Genomic DNA, 12,820 nt, shown 5'->3' with positions numbered 1-12,820 from the left:
ATGTTCTCTGTGTGAATTGTTGGTGAGCTGCATTGTTGTTGGGGTTGTGACATCTCTGATCTTGGCTTTGATCTTGTTGATTCCCCCACCCAAAGTTTGGGTGATTCCTCCAACCAAGGTTGTAGGTATTGGAGTATGGGTCATGATTTTGTCTAGGTGAATTCCCAATGTAGTTGGCTTGCTACTGCTCACTCTGCCTCTGCATTCACTCCCTCTTGGGTTGTTGATGAGGTGGTGATTGCTGCTACTTGGTTCCTCTCTATCTTCTTGGTGAGGTCAGCTAATTTCTTGGTAATGAGCTTATTTTGGGCCAGCAGAGCATCTACATTGTTTAGCTCTATCACTCCTCTAGTGTTCCCTCTTTCGGAGGCATAGAAGTAGTCATTCTCTGCTACAGTTTCAATGACATCTATGGGCTCTTCAATGGTCTTCCTCTTGTTCAGAGATCCCCCGGATGAGTGGTCTACTGCTTTCTTTGATTCATAAGAAAGGCCTTTATAGAAAATGTGTAGCTGCACCCATTCATTGAACATATCTGGTGGACACCTCCTTGTTAGGTCCTTAAACCTCTCCCATGCTTCATATAGAGTCTCACCATCCTGCTGCCTGAAAGTTTGAACCTCAGCTCTCAAACTGTTGATTCTTTGAGGAGGATAGAATCTAGCTAAAAATTTTTTCACCACATCTTCCCAGGTTGTCAAACTCTCCTTAGGGAAGGATTCCAGCCATTTAGATGCCTTATCCTTAAGTGAGAAAGGGAACAAAAGTTGTCTATAGGTGTCAGGATGAACACCATTACACTTCACAGTATCGCATATCCTCAGGAAGGTGGTTAGATGTTGATTGGGGTCTTCTTGGATGCCTCCTCCGAATGAACAGTTGTTCTGAACAAGGGTGATGAGCTGTGATTTTAGTTCAAAGTTGTTGGCATGTATGGTTGGCTTTTGAATGCTACTCCCACAGTTTCCTGGGTTTGGGTTGATGTAGGAGCCTAGAACTCTTCTCTCTTACCCAGCATGATTTGCTAGACCTTCTCTGCCATGGTTGTGAGCCTCTTCTTCATGAATGTTCTCCATATTCTCCTCCATGTCTAGTTCAAAGTACTCTTCCTCTTCCTCAGCACCCACTACTCTTTTTCCTCTTGTTTCCCTCCTTAATCTAAGGAAGCTCCTCTCAGGTTCAGAATCAAAGGAAGTTGAAGCCCCGCTTCTCCTCCCTGTCATACAACTAACAAGGTACAAGCAAGGAAAATAGATGCAGAAAGTATTCTATTAGAGTTACTGTTAGTGTGAGTGATGCAATATATCAAACAGTTAGTGGGTTAGTGAACTGAATTGTAAATAACTAAAAAAATAAATGAAAAAGTAGGGGGAAGGGAAGAAATTAACTAAAACTGAAAGCGAATTAACTCAACAGAAATTTAAATCAAACAAAATAAAAATGCTCAATCTTGTTATCCTCCAATTTAATCATTGTTGATTCAAAATCAATCCCCGGCAACGGTGCCATAAACTTGATAGCACGGAAACTTGTCTCTCAACAATTTTCCTTCGGCAAGTATACCGAATTGTCGTCAAGTAATAACTCACAATAGAGTGAGGTCGAATCCCACAGAGATTAACGAATTAAGCAATTAATGGTTAATTGATTATTTTAGTTAGACGAATCATTAAGGAGTGATGAGCAACAGGAAAAGTAAATAGCACGAAAGTAGAGAAAGAGATAAAGTGCGGAAAAGTAAAATGGCAAGAAAAGTAAATGTAAGAACTAAAAATAAAATGAACATTGGGATCAAGAGATATTGCAATCCTCCGGATCAAGTTCATTTTCATCTCTCCCTCAATCAATGCATTCATTGATCTCCTTGGCAATCTTAAGTGATCGAATTCTAATTTCTTGGTAATTCAATCTCTCAAATCTTGATCAATAGCCAATTCCTTGGTCAAATTCTCATGAGAAGAGATGAAGTATGGTCAATTCCTTGGTAGGGTTATAGTCACATACCCATCCAACCCCAATTTAGTCCAACATGAAAAAGCATTTCTAGCATGATCTCTTCATTCCTCTTCCAAGGTTCAGAAGAGATCCAAGTATGAATAGTTTCTTTTCCAAGATAACTACCCAATTGGATGAAGATTGAAAGCTTTCTAGTAAATTCAAGAGAAAATATAGAAGAAGAATAATGAAAACTAATATTGATCCATCAAATTACAACAGAGCTCCCTAACCCAATGAAAAGAGTTAGTTGATCATTGCTCTACCAAAATAGAAAAGAAAGAAGGTGCAGAAAAGTTAAGACGAAGATTAAAACTGAAAATAAAACTTCAAAGCTCATAAATGAAAATTACAAAGAAAAGAAAGAGAAGGAAAAGTGTGTGAGAGGAGGGAGTCCGAAGACCCCTCTTCAATCCCCCAATTCCAGAATGTCCGCCCCCCCTGAATGTAAAAGCTAAGGCCCTTATATAGGATCTCCTAAATTACAAAATGAAATTAAAAGCAAATTACAATTAAATGAGAATTCCTATTCTAGATTCTTCTTGTGGCCTTGATTGGTTGACACTTGTGGGCTTGCTTCCTTGAGGTTGGATGGTCCTTGAAAGAGAATCAAGTTGAGGTCCAGGTGCGAATGTCAGTGCTAACGTTAGCCACACTAACGCTACAAGTGTGGCGTTAGTGCTGAAGTTAGTGTGGCTAACGTCACACTTGCTACCCAGTTAGTGTTTTTGGGGCTTAAAAGATGCCTCTGGTTTGTGCTCCAATTTCATGCCCATTATAGGGTATTATATATCATTGGAAAGTTCTAAATGTCAGCTTTCTAACGCAACTGGAATCATCTCAATTGGACCTCTGTAACTCAAGTTATGCTCTTTTGAAGGGGACAGGGTTGCTGGCATAGTGGCTGGCGTTATTGGCAAACGTGAGTGCCAATAACGTCCGCGATCAGGGCCGAAAATTGCCAGGTTTTGGAGCTCAAACTTAATGCCCACCCCATACTATTATATATTTTTGGAAAGCCCTGGATGTCTACTTTCCAAAGCCTTTGGAAGCGCATCATTTGGAGCTCTACAGCTCGAGTTGCACTTCTTGGAATGTGAAGAGGTCAGCTGGCCTTACTACAGGTTGATACCATGTTCATCTTTGCACTTTCAAGGCAGGTTTTCTCCCTCAAATTCAGTGTCCACCATGTAGTTCCATATATGCTTGGAAAGCTCTAGAATCCTACTTTCCAATGCCACTGGAATAATTTCATTTGGAGCTTTGTGGCCCAAGTTATTCTTGTTTGAAGAAGGCATGGTCAGGCTGCTGGGTGAGACTTTTGCCCACGTTAACTACCACGTTAATGTAGTTAACGTGGAAGCTAACGTGGGTCTTTTTGCTTCACAAACGTTAGTGGAGATCACCTTTTCCACTAACTTTGGCATCTCCCTTTCCTTCTACGTTAGTTCTCACGTTAATGTAGTTAACGTGGAAGCTAACGTGGGTCTTTTTGCTTCGCAAACGTTAGTGGAGATCACCTTTTCCACTAACGTTGGCATCTCCCTTTCCTTCCACGTTAGTTCCCACATTAATGTAACTAACGTGGAGACTAACGTGGGTCTTCTTACACCTTCACTAGCATTATTGGCACTGACTTTTGCCAATAACGCTGCTCCTTCTTCAAAGTTGATGCCATTATGATGCGCATAAACGTGTTATGCTACGATTTAGGAAATTGCACGATCGGCAAAATTCCTTCCGGCAAGTGCACCGGTTATCGTCGTCAAGTAAAAACTCACAATAGAGTGAGGTCGAATCCCACAAGGATTGGTTGAGTGAGCAATTCGGATTAGAAGTGTGTTCTAGTTGAGCGGAATCAAGATTTGAGATGAGAATTGCGGAATGTAAAATTGGCGGGAAAAGTAAATGACAAGAAAATTAAATGGCTGAATCTTAAATTGCATGAATTAAAGAGCAAAATGTAAATTGCTGAAATTAAAAGGGAATGGGGATGATTGCAAGAATTGAATTGCAGAATGTAAAGAGAAAGTGGAAATCAGAAATGGGGAATTCATTGGGTTTAGGAGATATTGAAATCTCCGAATCAAAACATGTAAATCTCTTCCTCAACCAATGCATTCATTGAATTTTGCTTGGCAATCTTATATGATTGGATCCCAATTCCTTGGCTCACCAATGCTCTCTAAAAACAAACAAATTCCCAATCCCTTGGTTTAAATGTTCATAAGAAGAGATGATGCTTGATCACTGATTATACCACACAATTTCATGAACCACAATTTGGTAGGATTACATGTCACAATATCCATCCAAACCCCAATCCAATCCACTGTGAGAAAGCTTCTCTAGCATGAATCCTCCATTCCTTTCCCAAGGCTCCGAAGGATTCCAAGTATGAGTAGTCTCTTTCCCAAGACAACTACTCAATGGAATTAAATCGAGAAGCTTTCTAACAAAATTCAAGAGAAAAGATTGAAGAAGAAGATAAACTATTATTGATTCATTGAATTACAATAGAGCTCCCTAACCCAATGAAAGGGGGTTTAGTGAATCATAGCTCTGAATTCAATTACAAAGAAAAAGAAACTAGCTAAAAATGAATGTAAAAGTCCCTTCTAACTTAACTTCTATCCTATTTATACACTTTCTATATTGAGCTTCAGTTGTGCTTCTTGGGCTTTGAGGCCTCTCCTTGCTTTCCTTTTGTCTTGGGTTTATGATCCATAATCTTGATGAGGTTGTTGATCCAAATCCTGTAACATTTATTGAGCCAACTTAGTGATAATCAAATAATGGCACATGACTCAATAAATGAGATTTCAAACTCATCAATCCCTCAGGCCCAATCCCATAAACCATGATATTCAATTGGGTTTCATACCAAAGTAAGTTTAAGTTAATAATTGTGCTCAAAGACTAACTTAAATCACAATATTTTTGGCCCAGAAACCTTTTTTCAAGAGTGGCGTTTAAGTTGTAGTTTAAGCTTAAACTGCAACTTAAACGCCAGACACTTCCAGTGATGCCATTTGTAGAAGCACGTTTAAGCTTCAGTTAAGGTTAAACTGAAGCTTAAACGTGGAAATGGAAGAAGGTAGCCCTGGAGAGTCATGTAGTCGAACACGTTTAAGCTTCAGTTTAAGGTTAAACTGAAGCTTAAACGTGGAGATAGGAAGGGCAGCCCTGGAGGTCGAACACGTTTAACCTCCAGTTTGAGGTCTGGAGGTTAAACGTGGAAGCTTGGAATGGTGGCCCTGGAGGTGTCGAACACGTTTAACCTCCAGTTTGGGGTCAAACTGGAGGTTAAACGTGGAGATGGAGAGAGCAACCCTGGAGTGAAAAAACTATCGAACACGTTTAAGCTCCAGTTTGAGTCAAACTGGAGCTTAAACGTGGAATGGCCCCTGGTACTCTTCCTGGTTCTGGCGTTTAACCTCCAGTTTGAGGTCAAACTGGAGGTTAAACGTGGAACTCCTCCCTGGGTGGCATACTCATTCTGGTGTTTAACCTCCAGTTTGAGGTCAAACTGGAGGTTAAACGTGGAATGCTCCTTAAGTGAGGCTTTTCATTCTGGCGTTTAACCTCCAGTTTGAGGTCAAACTGGAGGTTAAACTTCAATCCCAGCATTTCTTATCCTTCATGATTTTGGCGTTTAAGCTCCAGTTTAGGCTTAAACTGGAACTTAAACTCCACATGTGATATTCAAGCTTCCTTTATTGATTTTGTTGCTTCCTTGCTTAGCCTCTTCTTCCCTGAAATCATCCAAACAATTGCATCAAAGTCTTGCAAAATTTCATGAGAAATCTTTCATTCATAGCATTTAAGTAATATAACTAAAACTCATGGAATTTGCATCGAAATCATATTGTTTGGATGGTTCATTACTTTGTTCTTCATTTAACCATTTTTGGTTACTTTAAGCTCAAGAAAATGCATAAAACAACTAAAACTAACAGAAAAATGCTAGTGAAACTAGCCTATGATGCCTTGGCATCACAACACCAAACTTAATACTTGCTTGTCCCTAAGCAAGTCCTGAGTTATTTGAGAAGACAGTATGAACAGAAAGTAATTACATTGGCTATATTAGCAAGCATTTGAAGTTCATCAGAAGGGTTCTATGCAGAAAGTTGCAGCATCACTTTTTCATACTTATCAGGTAGGATTATCACTTTTTCATTGCATCCATCAAAAATTGCTATGGCCTCCTGTTATTCTTATGTCTTTGGCACTTTTCTTTTGTTTTTTTCTTTTCTTTTTCTTAGAGCTTCTTTTGCTCCTTGTTTGCTTAGTGTCATGTGTTGCACAAGCCTTTGGCCTTTTCTTTTTCTTATCAGTGCACTACACATATCCACTTTAGGCATTTTAGTTCACATTCCTTCTTGAGACATTGGTGCCCAGCACCTCTTTGTGTGACTAAATGTTTTGTATTGAGGTTGCTCTTGATAATGGACTTTTGGTTGATAATCCCGGGTTAGTTAACCCAAGTTACCAAGTGTTGAAACACTCCTCAGAACCTAGTCATCCAAGCATATCCTTAATACATAAACACCACAGGCATTTGTCTCAGAAGTTCAAACCATTGGTGCCTAGCTTATTTTCTCAATTTTTTTGCTTTTTGGTTGCCTTTTTCCGTGGCTTTTTCTTTTCCTTTTTCTTTCTTTTTCATGGCCAAAGACATTTATTCATCAAGATCCATAGACAATTTTTACTTCTACATAAAAAATGATAATTCTACACTCTAATTTTAGTGATGTGACTAAACAGTCAAGCATGCATACCACCACTTAATTCTACTTGATTTGTCACTAATTTAGCCAAGTTACTTTTGTTCAAGCTTTTCTCTTATTTTTGGAAACAGAACAAGCATGGCAGGCACTTGTTTAAGAAGGTGATGTTATATCCAAACATCTAAGCATTCACTTTATTCAAAGCAATTAACAAACACACATACTAAAAAAAACGACTCATAAAAAAAAAGACTCCACCTAACACTTAAATGACTTATGATGAAAACACGTTCATAAAGACAATTCACCAATTATCATTTGATTATTAAGGAACGAGACCACCTCTTATTTATTGCTTGGTTCTTCTTAATTCTTGGGATCCTGCTTCTTCTTGCTTCCTGCCTCTTTTTGACCACTTGTGCTTCCTTTGTCTTTTCTTATGAGCTTTTTCCAGAATCCAGCCTTTTTCATCGTTTCTTCCACTCCTTTTTCAAGGATCATTGCCTTGTTTATTTCTCCTTCTTTCCTCCCTTTGAAATACTCATCATAAGCTGGGAATGCTGGGTCCATCTTGTGTAGATGTTCCCCTATGTAGTTAAGCTTGATTTGCGAACTGATGTTGTAGTCAGCTTGGACTGAGTATCTTGCATTCTGTAAAGTAGTGGCTTCCTTGATTGCCAAGACATTGGCATCTTGGTGTTGGCATATGTGGCTTTCTTTTCTTGCAGAACTTCCTTTTCCCATGTGTTAGTTTCAAAGATTTATGAATTTTCTTTTTGACCAAGCACGTACCTCCCTTTGTCTTTTTCCTCCATTTTTGTTTTTTCTTTTGTACCTGCACAAACAAACAAATTTGCTATCATTTTTCGGTCCATGTGAATTATGAATAGTATTTGCACATGTAAATCAATGCTTGTCTTTATGAGCTTATAGCCGTGACTTCTACATGTATGCACACTTATTATTTGGACACCAAACTTAGTTTTTGGTTAAGTCTCCTGATGACATGAAATCCATATTGGTTGTCCTTAATGAGTGTGCATATTTCTAATAAATCATAGTCACCTTGGCTCCTTGATTCTAAACAAAGTGACTACCCTAAGTAATTGAAACTAAAGCATTAAAACATGTGAATGGTATACTTGTCATGAATTTTGAAATCCAGAGGAACTTCTTGCTTTTCATAAACTGTGTTCAAAAAGAACACCAAACTTAATGTTTGGTTGTGCACCTTGAATGAAAGATGGAATTCAATTTGAGTAAGATTTGGGAGTGCCATCAGGCACACCAAACTTAGAGACCAATTGTAATTTACATGCACGGTTTAGTGCACTTAATCAATAGTTGTCCTGAGGATTCAAGTTCATGCATAAGAAACTATGCTTTATTAGATGTAAAGCAAAGCACTAAAGATTAAGGATACTAAAAAAAATGGGTTGCCTCCCATGAAGCGCTTCTTTAACGTCACTAGCTTGACGGTTGTCCCTTGTTAGGGTGGATTGTAGTGCTTGACGTCCTCTCCTCTCACTATGAAAACGTCCCCTCTTGATTCATTCATGACCTCTAAATGTTCCATAGAAAGAACTTTCTTGATTGTGAACACTTGAGGGAGCTGGGAAGGAATGGTCTGGAGGCCAGGTGGGATTGGCAGATAATGACTTGAGATCACTTTATCTCCCGGAGAAAAACCTTCAGTGGGAATTTTCTTGTTTCTCCATCCTCTTGGCAATCTCCCTATCACTCTTCCCTTTCTCTTGAGGATTTCTTCATTGACCTTTATGTCAGGAGGATCCTTCTGATCTGTTTCCACTGATTCTTGTGGCTCTAACTCTTGCAACTCTTGTTTGCCTTCCAATGACTGTTTTAGAGTCTCAGCTGCTGGATTACTTTCCCCCAAACACGGATGGCTACTATCATCTTTAGGCTTTTCAGATTCTGGTTCAGGCTCAGATGCAGGTTTGAAGACTTTGAAAATGAGCTGTTCATCATGTATTCTCAGAATTAGTTCTCCTTGTTCTACATTTATGAGCGCTCTAGTAGTGGCTAGAAATGGTCTGCCCAGAATGATAGGGTGTAAATAGCTTTCCTCCATGTCCACAATGACAAAGTCTGTGGGGAAATAATAATCTCCTACTTTCACCAGCACATTTTCAACTACCCCTTCAGCTTGCTTCTGAGTTTTGTCAGCCAGTTGTATGATTACATCAGTGGATCTCACCTCGTTCAGTTGTAGCCTCTTCATAAGAGTTAGAGGCATCACATTTATGCTAGCTCCTAGATCACAGAATCCTCTGTCAATTTTTGTTTCCCCTATGATGCAAGGGATATGAAAACTTCCTGGGTCCGTTTTCTTAGAGAGTGTGTCCTTCTTGATGAGAGCACTGCATTCTTTGTTCATTGTTACCGTTTGTCCTCCCTTCAAAACTCTTTTCTTGCTTAACAATTCCTTTAAATACTTGATGTGTGTGGGCATTTGATGAAGAATCTCAAGAAAGGGAATATTGACATGCAGAGAATTAAATGTCTCTAGAAACCTTGAATAGGTTTTCCTTTTTTCACCTCCTCCTAACCTCTCAGGAAATGGTGCTTTTGGTTGGTATACTTCCATCATGCCTTTTTGCAGATCCTTGGCTTGCTCAGTTCCACTTTCCTGCTTAACTTCTTCCACATCTTCTTTCAAGATTTCTGGTTCCTGCTGTGAGGACCTGATTCCTTCTTCTTCTGAGACTTCCTTCAATATGGTGATGGCCTTGCACTCTTCCCATCTTACTCTCTTTTGTTCCCCCTTAGGATTCTTTTCTGTGTCACTAGGGAACACTGCAGTTGATTTGGGTGCCTGTTGAGATAGCTCTCCTACTTGAGATTCCAACCTTTTGAGTTTTTCACCATGGTTTCTTAAGGTAGTTCTCACATCATCCCTGAAGCTCTTCAATTCAATTATGTCTTGGCTCATGGTTGCCATCATTCCTTCCATCCGGTTTAATTGATCTTGAAATTGTTGGTTCGGATTAGGTTGGGTATGTTGATTATTTTGGCCATGATATGATGATTGGGGGTAAGTGTTTTGTGTGGCTTGGTATGATCTTTGGTTGGAGTTTTGGTATGTGGAATTGTTTTGTTGGTTGTGGTTGTAAGGTTTGTGGTTTTGTGGTTGGGTTTGTTGGTTTCCCCACCCAAAGTTTGGGTGGTTTCTCCAGCCTGGGTTGTAAGTGTTGGAGTGTGGATCATATGATTGCCTTTGTTGGTTTCCCACATAGTTAACCTCATCCCAATCACCTCCTTCAATGCCTACTTCCTCTTGATCTTGTGTGTGTATTGCAGCCACTTGCTTTGTTTCTAATTGCCTGGTAAGCTCTGCTAGTTGCTTGGCAAACACCTTGTTTTGGGCTAGAATTGTATCGACATGGTTCAGCTCCATGACTCCCTTAGTGTTGTGCCTTTCTGATGCATAGTAGTACTCATTCTCAGCCACTGTCTCGATCACTTCAATGGCTTCTTCCACGGTCTTTTTCTTGTTCAATGAACCTCCTGATGAATGGTCTACAGCCTTCCTTGATTCATAAGAGAGCCCATCATAGAAGATGTGCAATTGCACCCAATCATGGAACATGTTTGGTGGGCATTTCCTTATCAAGTCCTTGAATCTCTCCCATGCCTCGTAGAGAGTTTCACCATCTTGTTGTCTAAAAGTCTGGACCTCAGATCGAAGCCTATTGGCCTTTTGTGGAGGGTAGAAACGTGCCAGAAACTTGCCTTCCACCTCATCCCATGTGGTTAGACTCCCCCTTGGGAATGATTCCAGCCACTTAGCTGCCTTGTCCCTAAGTGAAAATGGGAACAAGAGCAGTTTATAGGCATCTTCCTGGACTCCATTGGACTTCACAGTGTCACAAATTCTCAGGAATTTTGTGAGATGTTGGTTTGGGTCTTCATTAGCACTTCCTCCAAAGGAACAATGATTTTCCACCAATGATATTAGCTGTGGCTTGAGCTCAAAATTGTTGGCCTGAATGGGTGGTTTCTGGATGCTACTACCACAATTCCCAGAGGTTGGGTTTATGTATGAACTAAGAACCCTCCTCTCAGGAATGGCATTGTTTCCATCAGCTCTCTCATGGTTGTGAACTTCTCTATCCATGTTGAGATCTAGAGCTTCCTCAAAATTGTCCTCAGATTCTCCTTCAGATTCCTCTTCTCCCACTACTCTCTTCCCTCTTGCTTCCCTTCTAAGTCTATGAAGGGTCCTTTCCGGTTCGGTATATGGAGGAGTTGATGTCTCTCCTCTCCTACCTGTCATACAAGAACACAGCTCAAACACAAACAGGTAAAATACTCTTGGTTAATGGAAGAGTATGGTCAGCTCAATTGAGGAATTAATTCAAACAGTTAGTGAGTCAGTGAGTTAGTTGCATGAATTTAAAGGCATAAAGAAGGAAAGCATGTAACCAAGTGCAGAAATTAAAATTCAACAAGTATTTAGAACAGAATTAACAAAGCAAGAGAAAATTGCTCAATCTAGTTAGCTTCCAATTTGAGAATTGTCAATCGAAAACCAATCCCCGGCAACGGCGCCATAAACTTGATGCACATAAACGTGTTATGCTACGATTTAGGAAATTGCACGATCGGCAAAATTCCTTCCGGCAAGTGCACCGGTTATCGTCGTCAAGTAAAAACTCACAATAGAGTGAGGTCGAATCCCACAAGGATTGGTTGAGTGAGCAATTCGGATTAGAAGTGTGTTCTAGTTGAGCGGAATCAAGATTTGAGATGAGAATTGCGGAATGTAAAATTGGCGGGAAAAGTAAATGACAAGAAAATTAAATGGCTGAATCTTAAATTGCATGAATTAAAGAGCAAAATGTAAATTGCTGAAATTAAAAGGGAATGGGGATGATTGCAAGAATTGAATTGCAGAATGTAAAGAGAAAGTGGAAATCAGAAATGGGGAATTCATTGGGTTTAGGAGATATTGAAATCTCCGAATCAAAACATGTAAATCTCTTCCTCAACCAATGCATTCATTGAATTTTGCTTGGCAATCTTATATGATTGGATCCCAATTCCTTGGCTCACCAATGCTCTCTAAAAACAAACAAATTCCCAATCCCTTGGTTTAAATGTTCATAAGAAGAGATGATGCTTGATCACTGATTATACCACACAATTTCATGAACCACAATTTGGTAGGATTACATGTCACAATATCCATCCAAACCCCAATCCAATCCACTGTGAGAAAGCTTCTCTAGCATGAATCCTCCATTCCTTTCCCAAGGCTCCGAAGGATTCCAAGTATGAGTAGTCTCTTTCCCAAGACAACTACTCAATGGAATTAAATCGAGAAGCTTTCTAACAAAATTCAAGAGAAAAGATTGAAGAAGAAGATAAACTATTATTGATTCATTGAATTACAATAGAGCTCCCTAACCCAATGAAAGGGGGTTTAGTGAATCATAGCTCTGAATTCAATTACAAAGAAAAAGAAACTAGCTAAAAATGAATGTAAAAGTCCCTTCTAACTTAACTTCTATCCTATTTATACACTTTCTATATTGAGCTTCAGTTGTGCTTCTTGGGCTTTGAGGCCTCTCCTTGCTTTCCTTTTGTCTTGGGTTTATGATCCATAATCTTGATGAGGTTGTTGATCCAAATCCTGTAACATTTATTGAGCCAACTTAGTGATAATCAAATAATGGCACATGACTCAATAAATGAGATTTCAAACTCATCAATCCCTCAGGCCCAATCCCATAAACCATGATATTCAATTGGGTTTCATACCAAAGTAAGTTTAAGTTAATAATTGTGCTCAAAGACTAACTTAAATCACAATATTTTTGGCCCAGAAACCTTTTTTCAAGAGTGGCGTTTAAGTTGTAGTTTAAGCTTAAACTGCAACTTAAACGCCAGACACTTCCAGTGATGCCATTTGTAGAAGCACGTTTAAGCTTCAGTTAAGGTTAAACTGAAGCTTAAACGTGGAAATGGAAGAAGGTAGCCCTGGAGAGTCATGTAGTCGAACACGTTTAAGCTTCAGTTTAAGGTTAAACTGAAGCTTAAACGTGGAGATAGGAAGGGCAGCCCTGGAG

At 39.4% G+C, this 12,820-nt stretch overlaps 2 non-coding genes across 2 annotated transcripts; both read left to right on the top strand.

Moving 5' to 3' along the window:
- Positions 1 to 528: 528 nt before the first annotated feature.
- Positions 529 to 635, top strand: LOC148567478 (small nucleolar RNA R71). The gene has a single exon (XR_015881685.1). It is a non-coding gene; the product is annotated as a small nucleolar RNA R71 (small nucleolar RNA).
- A 9,701-nt stretch (positions 636 to 10,336) lies between these two features.
- Positions 10,337 to 10,440, top strand: LOC148567477 (small nucleolar RNA R71). The gene has a single exon (XR_015882821.1). It is a non-coding gene; the product is annotated as a small nucleolar RNA R71 (small nucleolar RNA).
- The last annotated feature ends 2,380 nt before the right edge of the window (positions 10,441 to 12,820 follow it).

The sequence above is a fragment of the Arachis ipaensis genome, chromosome B4 (genome assembly GCF_059453495.1).
Source record: "Arachis ipaensis isolate K30076 ecotype BB chromosome B4, ASM5945349v1, whole genome shotgun sequence".
Taxonomy (NCBI): Eukaryota; Viridiplantae; Streptophyta; class Magnoliopsida; order Fabales; family Fabaceae; genus Arachis; species Arachis ipaensis.
The sequence above is the reverse complement of the archived record's forward strand: the minus strand, read 5'-3'. Positions and strand labels throughout refer to the sequence as shown.